We start from the raw sequence: 14,571 nt of genomic DNA on the forward strand, positions 1-14,571 counted from the left end.
CCGGCACGCGATTGGTCCAGCCATCCTCCTGTCAGACTCGCAGCGCTCTGTGTAAACAAGCTAGCAGATCTCCTCAGAAAGATTAAATATTATTCATTTGAGAAATGTCGCTGTCTAAAGAGAGCAAAGTCGCCAAAAAGTCGCCCAAAGCGTTGAACTCACTGGAGACTTCTAACCTAAGCTCTGCTGCTGGTCATCAAGAGTGGCTAAGGCTAGTCAGTGATTTTTTTGAATCTGGAGACGTGTCATCTGATGACAGCGAAAGTGACAGCCCTGTGGTATTAATCGTGTATGGATGTGAGTGAGTGCAATTATTCTGTGAGTGTATTTATCTGCAAGGAGAATCCATTACAATGTGTTTGATTTATTTTAACCCAATATTTAACTGTTGGTATCTCCGTTATGAATATGTTACACTGTTATTGTCAACTAGCCTACACAAAGATATGATTGCATTGGCTAACATTATTTGTTCTCTGTTTCCTTGTCTCTCTGCCTCTCTCACTTTCTCTCTCTCTCTCTCTCTCTCTCTCTCTCTCTCTCTCTCTCTCTCTCTCTCTCTCTCTCTCTCTCTCTCTCTCTCTCACACACACACAGACACACACACAAACGCACACACACACACACACACACACACACACACACACACACACACACACTCTCTCTCTCTCAAGCAAAACTGTAGCACCTCTGTTCAATCTTTCTGATTTTAATAAATGTTTGTAAAAGTGCCTTTTAAATTATTTATTCAAATACAACATTTAAAATAATTTGAGCTTCAGCCTGGCATAATAGCATATATTAATGTCTTTGGTCAAATTAAGCTGTACAATAAATAGTTAATCCCTTTAAATGCAATGGATTTTGAAAGATATCAACAAAAAACGGGCAAAAAACTTTAAAAGCGATTTTCTCAGGTTTTCAATTGGAAAAGAGGGCAGACGACCATAATTCAAATGTGTATATCTTTACAACCATTCAAGGTATGACTTTGACTAGGATATCAGTTGAAAGCTTATGGTCTCCTCTTTCCATTAATACCAAAATCTCAATTTTGAAGTTTGGGTCACTGTGACTCATTTTGCTGGATCAGGTCACATATTGTTTATATTATTTCAAATGTTGTTTGACACTCACAATTACTTTGGCTGAAGCAGCAGTACAATGAAAGGAATGTACAAAAGCACCTTAAAACACTGAGCTTCACTCTTTGTAAACAAAAACAGATCAAATATGTCCCTTCCCCAAACATTAGGCTTCATGTTTTTACTCCAATTTCATTTCATAACGTCATCACGAATGGAAACTATAGGCTATACGAATATAGGCTATTGTTATTATCTTATGCAGCCCTACACGTATATGCCTACAAGGCACAACAAACCAGGTAAGTAATTTTTAAATCACAATTTTAACCAGAAAAATCTCAAATGTATTACCAAAATCGTGCAGGGCAAAAGTTGATCTTGATATCAGCATGTTCACAGTTTTTTTTTTTTTACAGATGCCACTGATGAGTCCTGCTGACTTCAACATTCACATGAGTCTCTGTACATGACCATGGTAAAATGAAAATTCAAACACCTTGGAAATGACAGGTATTTACTATGTTTCAGATAGGTACTATGTTCCCTGGCTAGGTAGGACCTACCACAGAGATCTTCCATATGTAGTACTGCCCCACGGGTCAGTCCATATGTGTAACCTCCACACGTACCTCCCTTCAGGCAGGGTGTGATCTCCATATCGTTCCTCTCCTTTGGGATTGCGCATGCTTACCCAGAGTTATGGTCATGTCTGAAAAATGACGGTCCCCCCTGCCACAGCCCGGAACCACAGCTGAATCGCTGGGATCCTTTCTTGGCTCCTCAGCAAAACATAAATGAAGTGAGTAATGCCGGTCCTATTTATACCCGTATGTCCGGGTAGACTCGGCATGCAAATTTCACTGCCCAATGTTCATTGGCTCGTTTTGTTACCACTTGGAGGTGATTGGGCTCCCAGGCGAGGCCCCATGACGTCAGTCCAACGTAACGTCTCCACATTAGTTACATTAGTAACTTAGACGTTCCCTGCAGGGGCAGATGGTGTATAGGGGCGATTTGGGCGACGCACTACCAACTGGGAGAAAGAGGATTTTTTTTTTTATACAAATTCTATCACAGCAAACGTAGTTTTCTGTGTTCTAGACATATTATCTGTCATTGTCCAATCAGATTCGTCAGATTCAAGTCACGTTTCAAATGGTCGCGCCCGCGACTCCCGCCTCTCTGGGCGAATTCATTGACGTGGAAAATCGCCCAAGCATTCTCCCATTGACTCTCATGTTAAAACTTTTTTTTTTCGGAAAATGAGCCTTCAATGCATTTTCAATGAGGATTTGGGACTCGCACTTACGCGCTTGCGTCATACGTAACATGCGTCATACGTAACTGAGCAAAGAGAGCGAGGGGGATATCTTCGATCAAGTGAGTCAGATCTTCAGTGTGCATATTGTATATAGTTCTCTGCAAACCTATGGTGGCATAATGCTTTCATGTGTGCATATTGTATATAGTTCTCTGCAAACCTATGGTGGCATCATGCTTTCATGTGTGCATATTGTATATAGTTCTTTGCAAACCTATGGTGGCATCATGCTTTCATGTGTGCATATTGTATATAGTTCTCTGCAAACCTATGGTGGCATCATGCCTTCAGTGTGCATATTGTATATAGTTCTCTGCAAACCTATGGTGGCATCATGCTTTCATGTGTGCATATTGTATATAGTTCTCTGCAAACCTATGGTGGCATCATGCCTTCAGTGTGCATATTGTATGTAGTTCTCTGCAAACCTATGGTGGCATCATGCCTTCAGTGTGCATATTGTATATAGTTCTCTGCAAACCTATGGTGGCATCATGCCTTCAGTGTGCATATTGTATATAGTTATCTGCAAACCTATGGTGGCATCATGCCTTCAGTGTGCATATTGTATATAGTTCTCTGCAAACCTATGGTGGCATCATGCCTTCAGTGTGCATATTGTATATAGTTCTCTGCAAACCTATGGTGGCATCATGCCTTCAGTGTGCATATTGTATATAGTTCTGTGCAAACCTATGGTGGCATCATGCCTTCAGTGTGCATATTGTATATAGTTCTCTGCAAACCTATGGTGGCATCATGCTTTCAGTGTGCATATTGTATATAGTTCTCTGCAAACCTATGGTGGCATCATGCCTTCAGTGTGCATATTGTAGTTCTTTGCAAACCTATGGTGGCATCATGCTTTCATGTGTGCATATTGTATATAGTTCTCTGCAAACCTATGGTGGCATCATGCCTTCAGTGTGCATATTGTATATAGTTCTCTGAAACATATGGTGGCATCATGCCTTCAGTGTGCATATTGTACATAGTTCTTTGCAAACCTATGGTGGCATCATGCTTTCATGTGTGCATATTGTATATAGTTCTCTGCAAACCTATGGTGGCATCATGCTTTCATGTGTGCATATTGTATATAGTTCTCTGCAAACCTATGGTGGCATCATGCCTTCAGTGTGCATATTGTATATAGTTCTCTGCAAACCTATGGTGGCATCATGCCTTCAGTGTGCATATTGTATATAGTTCTCTGCAAACCTATGGTGGCATCATGCCTTCAGTGTGCATATTGTATATAGTTCTTTGCAAACCTATGGTGGCATCATGCTTTCATGTGTGCATATTGTATATAGTTCTCTGCAAACCTATGGTGGCATCATGCCTTCAGTGTGCATATTGTATATAGTTCTCTGCAAACCTATGGTGGCATCATGCCTTCAGTGTGCATATTGTATATAGTTCTCTGCAAACCTATGGTGGCATCATGCCTTCAGTGTGCATATTGTATATAGTTCTCTGAAACATATGGTGGCATCATGCCTTCAGTGTGCATATTGTACATAGTTCTTTGCAAACCTATGGTGGCATCATGCTTTCATGTGTGCATATTGTATATAGTTCTCTGCAAACCTATGGTGGCATCATGCCTTCAGTGTGCATATTGTATATAGTTCTCTGCAAACCTATGGTGGCATCATGCCTTCAGTGTGCATATTGTATATAGTTCTCTGCAAACCTATGGTGGCATCATGCCTTCAGTGTGCATATTGTATATAGTTCTTTGCAAACCTATGGTGGCATCATGCTTTCATGTGTGCATATTGTATATAGTTCTCTGCAAACCTATGGTGGCATCATGCCTTCAGTGTGCATATTGTATATAGTTCTCTGCAAACCTATGGTGGCATCATGCCTTCAGTGTGCATATTGTATATAGTTCTCTGCAAACCTATGGTGGCATCATGCCTTCAGTGTGCATATTGTATGTAGTTCTTTGCAAACCTATGGTGGCATCATGCCTTCAGTGTGTCTTGAACAACCACACATAAAAGGTTGCCCATATTATATTGGTATTTTATTGTATTTGACTGTATTTGCATACTTGACTGTAGATAGCTTTATGAGTGAAGTTACCAACACAATAGATTGTCTCTGTCTCTCTCTCTCTCTCTCTCTCTCTCTCTCTCTCTCTCTCTCTCACACACAAACACGCATACAGACACAGAGAGAGAATGTTAACTTGTGTTTCACTAGTTCACACTTACAAATAAGTCAGATAGAATAAATGCGTATTTGGCGTGCTGTCCGAGGAGAGGGCTCCGGGCTCGGTATTCGGCCCGAACCCAGAGTACTCCCCCCGTATTCCTGGCTGTAAAAGATTAAGCCAAGAGTGAGGAGTCGGGGTGGTGGAGGGATGCTGGAAAACTGTCAAGGAATATTAGGTGAGTTGACAGTGTGGATATATATATATACTTCTTGTCATGCTGATTAGGGTAGACATAATTGTTTGATGACGAGTAGATTGGATTGATTATTTGAACGTGCTCCTCCCGAACTTTGTTTATAAAACATCATATAAATTCCCAATTTCTATTGATGTATTTGCACTTTTAATCTTGCTGAATTCTACAAGGCAAATAAATTAAGTTAAAACTTAGTTCCCCGGCCCCATTCGTCTTTGTAGGAAAATGTTCTATTTTGTCTTTATTATTTTATATTTTGTCAGAATGCACCAGAATGCTTCGTTTGTATGTGAAAATCAAAAAAAAAAATCTTCTGGGGAAGGATGCCCCCAGACCCCCCTACAGGGGTTTGGTTTAGCCCCCCCTAAAATATAATTCACCAGCCGCCACTGGTTCCCTGTAATGCATTACCCCCAACACTGGTCCACATCTGTAATGCAGAGAGCTCTCAGAGATGAGTAAAGGCAGGATCCATGTGCAGGAGAACTTTATTTAAATAATAACAATAACAAAGTAAACATGAGAAAACCATGGAGCAGAACTGAGAACCTCAATGAAACATCCAACAAAGGACAAGGAACATGATAAACGCTGAGGTTTAAATACACACAGGTTAACCCTTTGGGGTCCAACGTGTTTTTGGGGTCCTTGAGATGTTTTTACATGCCCTGACATTTGTGCTTTTTTCAGTTGCTTATAAACATATTAATGGCAAAGGTGTCATTACACTCTATTCAGAACAAACAGGGCTACCATAATATGTGAGCAACATGTATGTACATGTTTGTATTTTTGAGAGAATAATGTTTATGCATGGTTATTGAAAAAAACTAAAAATTTAAGTTTCTGAAATAAGGCCACAAAACACATACTAAATTTGTGTCCACAAGACTTTTGACAATGTTGTCGCCTTGAGTTTTTGCTTCAAAATGATCTGAAAATCATCCTGTCTACTCATTCACATAAAACAATACATTGATTTAAATTTTGTAAGATACTTTTTGTTTAAAAAGGCAATATGCGTGGGGGCATGAATGATCATGAACAATGCTGTGATTCACACCTGAGAAGACAATGACCTGCATAATGAGCCACATAATTAGCCTCTCAGTCAGAAGGAACTACTAGAAAGAACAAAATAAATTTTGTATGCATGCAAATTGTATAATGTCCAAGGTAAATATTTCTAGTAATTGTGCAGTTAATTCTCATACGGTATTTTTAGAAAGTTTTGGAATATTTATCCTCTCCCCAAATTTGTCACTAATGAAACACAATAATAAATAATTTAATGAGAAGGCTTATATTGACCTATTAGGATTTTGTTTTCATCTACCTTGTAAATATATATTTTTTTGCTTTTTTATTAAAAAGTTTTCACATGTAAATTAACAACAATTTACAATTTTAACAATATTTCAAGTGTAATCTTTCTTTGTAAAAAGCATACATTTTATCATACGTATTTCAAAGTTAAGGGTTCATTAGTTTGAATATACATTGGAACAAACACTATAATAACATCTTAGTTGATTCAATATACCTCCTTTATTTTTGACAAAATATCCCATACTATTTATTTAACATATGAGCAGAAATTGGCGAACAAAAGCTTAATTGATGTGGCAGAAGTCTATTTTACAGTAAAAACATATAATCTATCCAAAACTAGTCAACGAAATATTGTCTAAACATTCATATTTCGTCTGTAACATAACATTTTTATAATATATTATTATAAGGCATATAAATGTTAATTTTACAACATATTTCAACCTATTTCAGTCGATTTTTACTCATCTCAGTATAGCAATATAAAAAACACAGCGCTGCCGCTCATCTGTGCCGTTCATTCACACATAGACACGCGATTCATATAAACAGTCTTTTCTATGGACATATAACGCTCTTTTTTATGGACTGTCTTCAAAGGTACTCCACAAACTCCAGCTAGTACAGAACTTGGCTGCTCGAATCTTCTGCAGAACTCCCCTAGCTGAACACATTACTCCCATATTACAATACTTGCAGTGGCTCCCGGTTAAATATCGTACTAATTTAAAAATTCTTCTTCTTACTTACAAGGCACTCAACAATCTTGCCCCTTTATACTTATTTGACCTTCTTCAAATTTACACTCCTTCTCGGACTCTAAGATTATCTTCTTCACTCACACTTGTTCTCCCTAGAACTCGCACTACTTCCATGGGGTCCCGAGCCTTTAGTCATGCAGCTCCTTATTTATGGAACCTGCTGCCACAGGATGTGCGAAACAGTGGAAGTCTTCGTGTTTTTAAATCTCGCCTTAAGGCCCATTTTTTTCGGCAGGCTTTAATGTGATTACTTTCACATTTTAATACTGGTATCCAGGCTGTAATAATGAGTATTTGTTTACTGTTGATTGTTTTATTGTGTTTGTAAGGTGTCCTTGAGTGTCATGTATGGCGCCTAAAAATAAAATGTATTATTATTATTATTATTATTATTGTTTTCATTTGTGTTTCAATAGTGCACGCGAGGGATGGGCAAATTAAGCCTCATGAAGCACTGAGGCTTTCCCCTGAATGTTTTGGGAAAAGATTTGAAGCATCAAGAGTGTCGAAAACAGCGCCATCTTGTGGCAGGTCAAATTTATAGCAGCCATGTTTATGAGCAACTGAGTGCGTAGCGCCGTTGTTTTATCCATTAAGCACAAATAAAAGCCTGACAACGCTAAATGTTCAGTTTTCTGATAATATAATTAACATATTAAAGTGTAGCAATAAAATAAATGTAACAATTAAATTAATACTATACAGAAATAAAAATACCAATAGAGTTGATTGATGCAAGTAAATGTGGGTCTAATTAGTTTATGGTTCCTATGCTGTTTATGTGTCAGAATAAATTTCATGTAACATAGGCTGTAGGCTTTATATATATATATATATATATATATATATATATATATATATATATATATATATACATACATACATACAGTGGGGAGAACAAGTATTTGATACACTGCCGATTTTGCAGGTTTTCCTACTTACAAAGCATGTAGAGGTCTGTCATTTTATCATAGGTACACTTCAACTGTGAGAGACGGAATCTAAAACAAAAATCCAGAAAATCACATTGTATGATTTTTAAATAATGAATTTGCATTTTATTGCATGACATAAGTATTTGATCACCTACCAACCAGTAAGAATTCCGGCTCTGATAGACCTGTTAGTTTTTCTTTAAGAAGCCCTCCTGTTCTCCACTCATTGCCTGTATTAACTGCACCTGTTTGAACTCGTTACCTGTATAAAAGACACCTGTCCACACACTCAATCAAACAGACTCCAACCTCTCCACAATGGCCAAGACCAGAGAGCTGTGTAAGGACATCAGGGATAAAATTGAAGACCTGCACAAGGCTGCGATGGGCTACAGGACAATAGGCAAGCAGCTTGGTGAGAAGGCAACAACTGTTGGCGCAATTATTAGAAAATGGAAGAAGTTCAAGATGACGGTCAATCTCCCTTGGTCTGGGGCACCATGCAAGATCTCACCTCGTGGGGCATCAATGATCATGAGGAAGGTGAGGGATCAGCCCACAACTACACAGCAGGACCTGGTCAATGACCTGAAGAGAGCTGGGACCACAGTCTCAAAGAAAACCATTAGTAACACACTACGCCGTCATGGATTAAAATCCTGCAGCGCACGCAAGGTCCCCCTGTTCAAGCCAGCGCATGTCCAGTCCCGTCTGAAGTTTGCCAATGACCATCTGGATGATCCAGAGGAGGAATGGGAGAAGGTCATGTGGTCTGATGAGACAAAAATAGAGCTTTTTGGTCTAAACTCCACTCGCCGTGTTTGGAGGAAGAAGAAGGATGAGTACAACCCCAAGAACACCATCCCAACCATGAAGCATGGAGGTGGAAACATCATTCTTTGGGGATGCTTTTCTGCAAAGGGGACAGGACAACTGCACCGTATTGAGGTGAGGATGGATGGGGCCATGTATTGCAAGATCTTGGCCAACAACCTCCTTCCCTCAATAAGAGCATTGAAGATGGGTCGTGGCTGGGTCTTTCAGCACGACAATGACCTGAAACACAAAGCCAGGGCAACTAAGGATGGGCTCCGTAAGAAGCATCTCAAGGTCCTGAAGTGGCCTAGCCAGTCTCCAGACCTGAACCCAATAGAAAATCTTTGGAGGGAGCTGAAAGTCCGTATTGCCCAGCGACAGCCCCGAAACCTGAAGGATCTGGAGAAGGTCTGTATGGAGGAGTGGGCCAAAATCCCTGCTGCAGTGTGTGCAAACCTGGTCAAGAACTTCAGGAAATGTATGATCTCTGTAATTGCAAACAAAGGTCTCTCTACCAAATATTTAATTCTGCTTTTCTGATGTATCAAATACTTATGTCATGCAATAAAATGCAAATTAATTACTTAAAAATCATACAATGTGATTTTCTGGATTTTTGTTTTAGATTCCGTCACTCACAGTTGAAGAGTACCTATGATAAAAATTACAGACTTCTACATGCTTTGTAAGTGGGAAAACCTGCAAAATCGTCAGTGTATCAAATACTTGTTCTCCCCACTGTATATATAAATTTAGTAAATGGACTTAAACTTCCAAAAACCTGTAGAGTAGTGGTCTGGGTTCAAACATTCCGACACGCAAAGTGAAGCATTCACGTGACTGGAAAGAAAGTGAGGCTTCGTTTTTTGTTGATCACGTGTTTCTCTGAAAACAATACGTGCTCCAGCACGGAGCTTCATGAGAAATTGCGCAGATAATGAGTTGCCATGAAAATGACTGACATCTCTCTCTTTTCATACAGATTACATAAACAGAGAATATTTGTTTTAGTTTTGAATTATATAATTTAAAAGTAAATACACAGAATGTTTATAAAGATATATTGCTCATGCCTGTGTGACTAGAATTCACTGAGTTTTGTTTAAGTTTCGAGACATGCTCCAGAAAAAAAAACATTTTACAGTTTATTTTTTCATATTTCTTATGTCTGTATGACCATAAATGACAGAGTATTTTAAGTCTATTTTGCTGCTATGTGAAGAAAATCCAGCAAAACGCGCCGGCGTGTTTGTCGACACCAGAGGGTTAAAAGGGGCTGATGAGGGACAGATGAAGGTGATTAGTAGTAACTGAAACTAACTAGTGCTGCTATGGTGACAAACAAGGGTAACTAACAAACAAGGTACAAAGAAAACAGGAACTGAATACATTAAGATAACAGAAACAATAGACACCAGACACGTTTTTAAACACAAGACAGGGGAACACAAGACAGGAATCATGAGAACATCATAGGCAATGATGTTCCGTGCTAGATCCAGCCTTGTGCCAGATTCAACACTCTCCACACCTTACTCTCTCATCCTCTTTCCGTGCACCTGTGCACTCTGAACTGGCTTATATGTTGTACAGTTGGTTTGATCACATCATTAGAAACAAGTGTGAACAATGTTTAGTCATTGTGTGTAAATAATGACAACAGTGTTGTAGTTGTGTTTGACTTTTGCCGCTTGTGTTTACCGTTTTCCAGCACAAGTGCATGTTATGGAACAAGCAGGGATGAGGAGAGGCAAGAATCTAACTGGAGCAAATAATCAAATTTATTCACAAAAACAAAGGTAATGCACACTGAAAAGACAGGAATCATGACAGAGAACTCCCCCTCCCTCTTTTACGGAGCAGATTCCATATGCTCCTTACAGTTTTTCTCAATTGTTTACACACAAATACTGCTTGAGACACAATGACCACAACATGTAACTCATGCACCAACCCCCTGAACCAATTCTGCTAAACTACAAGCACAACTCCTGCTTTACACTCAAATTGCAGTTCTAAAACTCTACACACAATTCTCTGCATTTGGCACAATTTTCATGCAGAAAATCTCTTGTTTTCACAAGGAACACACAGCCATTCAAATATGCACGGTGACTCATCACATGGGCAAACACCTGTCACACAGTTTTACAATTAGCAATCAGAGATTTAGCATAAAAGGGCAACAGGTGAACTCTTCTGTTTTGTAGCAATGGATGCCAACATTAGAGCCAGAGCCAGAGATCTCTGATGAAATCCGAGCCACTTTGGTTGACCATGTGGTCAACCATGGTCTAACAATGAGGGATGCTGGGCAAAGAGTACAGCCAAATTTGAGCAGGTACACTGTAGCATCCATCATCTGGACTTTCTGAAATGATAATACACTGTTAGACTTTTCTGTAATTTCTACAGTTATTTACTTTAAATCCCCCAGTATTATACTGCTATTTCTCTTTACAGTAAATAACTGTGATTCCCATTGCATCATGGGAATTTTCTGTGACGTCTAACACCACATACAGAGACTTACTGTATTTTTTAAATTTGCTGTATACTACTGTATTTGACGTAACTGCCTCTCTGGCTGGCACCATTCTATCGTGCTTTTTATTTCCTAATTTTTGCCTTACACCGCGTGTCTACAACGCTATAATAGCCAGAGGCTGTCTATATTGGACACATTGAAGCGACCGGACCTTTAAATGCATACCTGTTTATCCCTTGTCAGAAATAGCGCGAGCGCTTGGACTCGTATCGGACTACGTCAGAAATATAACGGCCGCGGCGCATCACTACACCTATTTTTTACAGTCTATGCACTACACTGACTGTCTGGGATTTGTCGTGTCGCGTCAGAGCATCCAGTGTAGGTAATGGGGTCTGTCTTTTGTTGGATCGCGACGTTCGTGTCTGGCCCGGGGAAGAGACGGAATTCACTTCACCGAGAGAGAGAGATCAGCAAGCAAGGTAAAAAAAAAAAACATTCTGTGTGTGTTGTCAGGATTGTGCCCAGTTTAACCTATGTTATAACGTTAACGTTAGCCTAACGTTACTCGTCGTCAGCATGGCGGTAACGAACTTTACCATGGTAAACTGAGCTAACGTTTCATTTTACACACTTTGTTAGATTATTGAATTGTCGAGTTAAAATATGCCAACGAGCAACGCGTTTACATTAACAATAAATGTGAATAAACTAATGTGAAATTCTGTTTATAGCCTAATGTTGGCCTACTGATGAGAACCTTTATAGTTTTAGCATTAGTTTGCAAACTATACCATATTATACTTTTTTTTTTTATGGAATTTAATATTTACTTCCATTTTTGTGTTTAAAGGCAACTGCAACAAAGCGCCAATTCGCGCCAGTGACTTCCAGCAAGATTCCAGAGGTAGGCCAGCCCATTTGTGATATATATTGAGATACATTTGCTGAAATGATTAGCAATACGCTATGTGAAAATTGCTTTTGAGCCACTGGTGCAGACTAAGTAGCTTACAATATCTTACAATATCTTATAAAATCTCTATAAAATTGGCTAACTTTATATCAAATAAGTGACCTTTGCCTTATGTCTAACTTTATTAGACAGCAAATGAACCAATCAGAAGATGGACCATTGTCTTTGTTCAGTCTCACCAGATTAAATGTATCCAGGTAAGCACTGCAGTAAAACTCTCACTAATTCATTAATACAAAATCTAGCATTCTAAACAACTTAAGTTTATATTTTTGCATTATTTTGATATTTTATTAGCCAGAAGACTCTACCATTGCAGTCCCACCTGACTAGGAAGGTCCTAACATCAGCACGCAGGTGGGTTAACTACTGTAGGAAGGAGAACGATCATCACACAGTGATTTCTTGCATGTATCTTACTGTGTATTTGTCTCAAACAGGTACTCCTTCACTGCAGACAAGCTGAAATGGGCTAAAATCATCGATTTCAGTCGTTCTTTCTATGGATCTCAGCATTTTTGGACAGAATTTAGGATTTGTAAGTATTAAAATTTAATCTGGCATAATTTTATTTAGTTCTTTTGTATGCTATTTATTGACAAAAGCTGTTTACAAATATATATTCTTAAGTTTTTGTGAAAATAATAATAAAAATTAACAAAAAAAGGAGGTTAAAAATAATGTGACACTAATACTCTCTCTCTCTTTCTCTCTCTCTCTCTCATATAGTGTTGGAACCGGGATCTCCTCTGAAGGACTGAGTACATTTGTGTTTGTGGGCACGCATGCAGACCAGGGAACACTCTGATGTTGTCAATCAAGTTCTGAACAGGAACCAATCTTTGGAGAAGTTCATTTATTCACAAAGGTGGACAAAAACATTGTGTTGGCTTTTTAAAGATTATTTTGATGATGACTTTTACTCCTATGCTGTAGAAAAGATGGAGGAGTAGACAGTCAGACATTGATAATAATAAGAAATGTTTCTTGAGCATCAAAGAGACTTCTTTCAAAAACATTAAGACACTTAAATACTTATTTTGGCCTCCAGTGTACATGAATCCAACAAATTTTTGGAAATAAGTGAAATTATTTTGAAGGTGGGGTTATGTGTCATGTATTGTGAAAAGAACTGTGTTTTGTCCTGTGTTGGACATTTCCTTTTTGAATGCTTAAAAATGTATTTATATTCTGCAGTTTTATGAATGTAATGGTTGATATTTCATTATAATACTTGTATAAGCTAAATAACCAATGACTACATTCATTTAGTCCAGGGTTCACCAATCTCGGTCCTGGAGGGCCGCTGTCCTGCAGAGTTTAGCTCCAACTCCAATTAAACACACCTGAACCAGCTAATCAAGGTCTCATTAGGCATACTAGAAACTTTCAAACAGGTGTGTTGGAGCTGGTTGGAGCTAAACTCTGCAGGACAGCGGCCCTCCAGGACCGAGATTGGTGAACCCTGATTTAGTCAAATGCTAATGTTTTGTTTATGGTTTTATGTATGTTTTCAAAAATGTTTGCAGTGAAGGACAGCACATAATGTGTTAATTTAACACGTTTACACATCTTTGTGTTAACCTCTCTGACATATTTACTTTGTTAAAATCATTAACACAATGAATGAGTTAAAATGAACACAAAAAACATTATCCCTAAACTCACCCATTAATGTGTAAAAATTTCACACATCATTTCCAGCATTGGCATGTTTATTTTGTGATATATATGAAATGTTTTAAATAAAAAAATTGTATTTTGTGATAACTTTGTCTAATTGGTTTGTATGAAAGTAGTAATTATGTTGGATAAAAATAAAATTAATCATATATCAAAATTATCAAATCTAATTTATATTTAGTACAAATAAAAAAATTACAGTAGTGTACTGATTAGCTTCGTTTTTACAGTAATGCACTGTACTGATTAGCTTCGTTTTTACAGTAATGCACTGTATTACACAAAACTGAAATATGGTTTGGTACTGTAACTCTTAATTACAGTAACTTACTGGCAACAGTGTTGCCAGTAAGTTACTGTAAAAAACCCTTGAAAAGTCTAACAGTGTAGGTAAGAAATCTACTCTCACTAGAAAATTGCAGTACTGCATATCAATACAGTACTCAATGGCTACGTTCACACTGCAGGCTGAAACGACCCAATTCCGATTTTTTTGCCCCTATGCGACCTGTATCAGATTTTTTCATGACAGTCTGAACGACACAGATCCGATCTTTTCAAATGCGACCCAGGCCACTTGGGTATGTGGTCCAAATCCGATACGTATCCGATCTTTTGAAATGCGACTTCAGTCTGAACGGCCAGGTCTCATGTATCCGACCTGCACGTCATTGATACGCGACAAACGTCATAATTCTGCGTTGAAGTAGGCGGGAATGAGAAGATAAACACACTCACATCAGTA

At 38.4% G+C, this 14,571-nt stretch overlaps 1 long non-coding RNA gene across 1 annotated transcript; it reads left to right on the forward strand.

Moving 5' to 3' along the window:
- The first annotated feature begins 11,301 nt into the window (after positions 1–11,301).
- Positions 11,302–13,384, forward strand: LOC309506877. Its single transcript, XR_014208961.1, has 6 exons — positions 11,302–11,649; positions 12,021–12,074; positions 12,272–12,340; positions 12,441–12,500; positions 12,584–12,681; positions 12,873–13,384. It is a non-coding gene; the product is annotated as an uncharacterized lncRNA (long non-coding RNA).
- The last annotated feature ends 1,187 nt before the right edge of the window (positions 13,385–14,571 follow it).

Source organism: Leuciscus leuciscus, assembly GCF_965113295.1.
Source record: "Leuciscus leuciscus genome assembly, chromosome: 9".
In the NCBI taxonomy this organism is placed as follows: Eukaryota; Metazoa; Chordata; class Actinopteri; order Cypriniformes; family Leuciscidae; genus Leuciscus; species Leuciscus leuciscus.